This window comes from Mandrillus leucophaeus, unplaced genomic scaffold, assembly GCF_000951045.1.
Source record: "Mandrillus leucophaeus isolate KB7577 unplaced genomic scaffold, Mleu.le_1.0 Scaffold225, whole genome shotgun sequence".
Lineage (NCBI taxonomy): Eukaryota > Metazoa > Chordata > Mammalia > Primates > Cercopithecidae > Mandrillus > Mandrillus leucophaeus.
In genome coordinates this window covers 2,275,420-2,280,146 of record NW_012102310.1, presented here as the reverse complement: position 1 = coordinate 2,280,146, position 4,727 = coordinate 2,275,420, and positions in this window count along the sequence as shown.

Sequence of the window (4,727 nt, the reverse complement as noted above, 5' to 3'; positions counted from 1 at the left end):
GTACCTCAGTTGGAAATGCAGAAATCACCGTTCTCCATCGCTCATGCTGGGAGCTATAGATTGGAGCTGTTCCTATTCAACCATCTTCTCTTTATATTTTTTCTATCCTGGCCACTGCAGTTTATGATAGTGACCTCCCCATTTTTTCACTCTACAGTGTATTGTTATTCTCAGTAAAGCGGGTCAATATGTTATAGGGAGTCAGATTTTCAATATTTTATTGTTCCTTCTGATTTTTCTGTTATTATCAACAATCTAATTATCATCATGGACCTGTGGGTCCACAAACAACTTGGGGAAAATAATTAATAATTATCACATAAGAGGTTAAGGTAAAGAGCAGCTTTAGCATTGAAAATGTGCAACTAAACAATGAACCAAACAAAGTTAAAAAGAATGTTTGGGTGCCTTAATTTTTGCAAACAAGTTGAGGCAGAAAATTCAGATATGGGAAATGATTATCAGATTTCTTTTGATTAAGTGGTGTTTTCTTTCTAAGTACTTCAACTGCATATGAAGATATCATGTGATCTTAGAAAACCAGATAAAATATTGATTTCATTACAGTTGCTGAATGTTTGTACACAAAGCCAGTTAAATGACTGTTTCTCTGGTCCATTCCCAAAACGTGAAATAACTGGACAATATTATAATGACAAGGATATTGTAAAACATGAAGAGTTTTCCAAATAGCAAGTATTTTTCCTCTCCTTTTTTAAACAACTAAAATCGAAGAATTGAAGTACAGTAGATTATTAAACGCATGTGTTTCATCTTCCAAATATTAAATATACTTTCCACAAAAAGTGCTCTAATAGGTCTCAGTCTTAGAACAAACACTCATGCAATGGACATCCTCATCTGATGATTGTCATATCTAGAGCAAAATAGAATCACTGCTCAAAAACCCTCACAGATACCAAAATTCCCATGAATCTGGGAGTTAACAATGACTCTCCCCTCAAATAAGCAAAAAAAAAAAAGTAATGTCCTTATCCACATGGATGAAATGGATGGTTTCAGATTAAAAACAAGATACAAAACATACATCCATACACATACTTTTATATTGTCTCAGGTGATAATAGAACACCCAAAATATCAATTCAAAATAAATCAGATGTGGTCACTTTTCCAAGAAGATTTAAAAGCTTTTATAATATATACAAATTATATATGATATATATTTATACATACATATTTAGTGGGAAAATATATATTTACCATAATATTTACACCAGATATACTGTAACATTAATAGCTAATATTGAGTACATGTTTAATAAAATGCAGCATATTTTCAAAATCTCATTTAATCTTTATCACATAGTTATTATTTACTTTAAGTTCTGGGAAGTGCAGAACGTGCAGGTTTATTACATAGGTATACATGTGCCATGGTGGTTTACTACATATATCAACCTGTCGCCTAAGTTTTAAATCCCACATGCATTAGGTATTTGTCCTCATGTTCTCCCTCCCCTTGTCCCCACCCCTCAAAAGACCCCGGTGTGTAATGTTCCCTTCCCTGTGTCCATGTGTTCTCATTGTTCAACTCCCACTTACGAGTGAGAACATGAGGTGTTTAGTTTTCTGTTCCTGTTATCACATTATTATTAAGTTAGTATTAGTACTGTTGTTATTATCACTTCCCAGTTAAAGAATCTGAGAATCAGAGTTTCAGTAATTTTTCTTGGGTGAAAATTTCTTGGGTGAAAAATTTTTCAGTAATTTTTTTTATCACCTATAAAATGGAGATAGTAATAACAATAGCTGTGAGATAGGGTTAGGAGTAATAACTGAAAAAATTAATGTTTGTTAAAAGGTGGAACAGTATCTGACACATAGTAGTGTATGTGTTTGCTATTATAGTTAACAGTAGCAATAATTGTAGTAAGTTGACCAACATCCCACAACTGTTACCACATAATAGTTGAAACTGTACTTGGAACCCCAGTCTCACAACTCTGCACTGCCTCTCATTACAAACAAGTGGAGCATTGTTGTAGAAAGAGCTCATCGAATGAGGTACTGCAGAACATCCCCATATACTGCATGAGAATGATGGGCCATGATTAATTGTGGTGATGGTATAAAAAGAAAGAGCTAATTATTGGGGTGAACAAGGCCCAGATTATTTAGGGCTTGATAGACCATAACCAGCTTCCTGAATTGCACTTGTAAGCAAATTGGCAGCCAGAGCCCATGGAGTGAAGCGCCTCAGTATAATGTGCTCCCTGTGGCGCACTCCCTTAGCACTTTATCCCAGAGTTCGTTCTATTTGCTTAGTTTAGAAGTCAATGAAACTGCACACAGAGCTGCTAAGCACACTTAAAACACAAAAATACAATATGTTGAGAAAAAAATAAACGAAAAAAAAACCACTGCCATTCTTTCTGAACCCTCGGGTTCTAGCCACAGTTCAGGAAGTTCCTATAGACAAAAATATGCCCATGACATCTTACTGGATGGTAAATTTCCTGCTGATGAACAACCTCCTCTAATATTATCTTATTTACATGTTGTAACTCCTAGATGTAGTCACTAAATACAGTTGAATAGATACTTGGCAACTGTGAGTAGAAAACTTAGAAAACTTGAACTTCTACTTCAGCCCTTTTTCAGGAATTCTTGCTCTTATATATTACACAAAAATCAACCCAAAATGGATACAAGACCTAACTTTAAGACCTGAAACCATGATCCTTGAAGAAAAACAGGAGAGAAGCCTCTTGACATTGGTGTAGGCAATGATATTTTGAAGAGCACACCAAAAGCTCAGGCTACGAAAGCAAAAATCAATAAATGGGACTCCATCAAACTAAAAAGCTTCTGTGCAGCAAAGGAAACACTTAACAAAATGAAAAGACAGCCTACTGATTGGGAGAAAATATTTGCAAATCATATATCTGATAAAGTGTTAATATCCAAAATACATAATGAGTTCATATTGCTCAAGAGCAAAAAACCAAATAACCCTAAGGATCTGAATAGACATCTCTCTAAAGAAGATATAAACATAGCCAACAGTTATATGCAAAGATACTCAACATCACTAAACATCAGGGAAATGCAAGTCAAAACTGCAGTGAAACATCATCTCACACCAGTAAGGATAGCCATTATCAAAAAAACAAGAGGTAAAAAGTATTGGCACAAATGTGGAGAAAAGGAGGACCTTGTACATTACTGGGGAGAATGTAGATTGGTAAAGTCATTATGGAAAGCAGTATGGAAGCTCCTAAAGAAATTAAAGCTAGAACTACCGTAAGACTCAGTAATTCCTCTTCTGGATATATACTCAAAGGAAGTGAAAATTATCATGTGAAGATATCTGTACTCCCATGTTCATTGAAAAACTGTTCTCAATAACCAAGATATGGAAACAACCAAAGTATCCATCAACAGCTGAATAAATAAGGAAATTTTGAGATATAGTCACACAAACATGCACACACTAAAATATTATTCAGCCTTAAAAAAGGAAATTCTGCATTTGCCAGAACATGGATGAACCTATAGGATATTATATTAAGTGAAATACGCCAGATATAGAAAGCAAAATGCTGCATTAACACACAGTAGTTACCAAGGGCATGGGGTAGATGTAAGTCAAAGAAAGAGAGTTCTTGGGACAAATAATAAGAATATGGCTTAGAGAGAAATATATACAATAATGTGAGTCTTTAATCCTAATTTCACAAACCTTAACACAAGAACACCCACCAGGCATATTGCAATTTTATCATATAAATTTTGAGCTCACCAAAATCAAGGAAATTAAAATTTAAGGCTTACACCAAACTCCTGTGCCACTTGATCCCAGAGCAGAAGTTCCTCAACCAGGAGTTAGTATTAACAAATATGTATGCCCCTAAGAGAGGAATATATTAACATAACCTTATAAATCAGATCTAATTCTCCCACATATAACTCTAACTATCCATGCATCACATATACTTAAAAAAATTGTGAGTACATGTAGGTATATATATTTATGGAGTATATAAGATATTTGATATATATATATACACGCACACAATGAATAATAATCACATCTTGTGAAATAAGATATTCATCAACTAGACCTTTTATCCTTTATGTTACAAACAATCCAATAATACACTTTCAGTTATTTTAAAATGTACAATTAAATTATTATTGACCAAAATCTCTCTATTGTCCTATCAAATACTGGATCTTATTCATTCTATATTTTTCTATCCATAAACCAGGGGTTCCCAACCCGTAGAGGCCAGGAACCGGTACTGGTCTGTGGCCTGTTAGAAACTGGGCTACAAAGCAGAAAGTGAGCGGTGGGTCAATGAGCATTACAGGCTGAGCACTGCCTCCTGGCAGATCAGCAGCGGCATTAGATTCTCATAGGATGGCAAACCCTATTGTGAACTGCACATGTGAGGGATCTAGGTTGTGCATTCCTTATGAGAATCTAATACCTGATGATATGAGGTATCTGAAGTGGAACCGTTTCATCCCCAAACCATCCGCTCTCATCCCCCTTCTCCCATCAGTAGAAAATTTGCCTTCCATAAAACTGGTCCCTGGTGCCAAAAAGGTTGGGGGCCATTGCCATTAACCATCCTCCCATCCCCCACCTTTTCATTACCCTTCCCAGCCTCTGTTAACCATCACTGTACTCTCTATCTCCATGAGCTCAACTGTCTTCATTTTTAGCCCCTACAAATAAGTGACAGCAGGCAGAATTT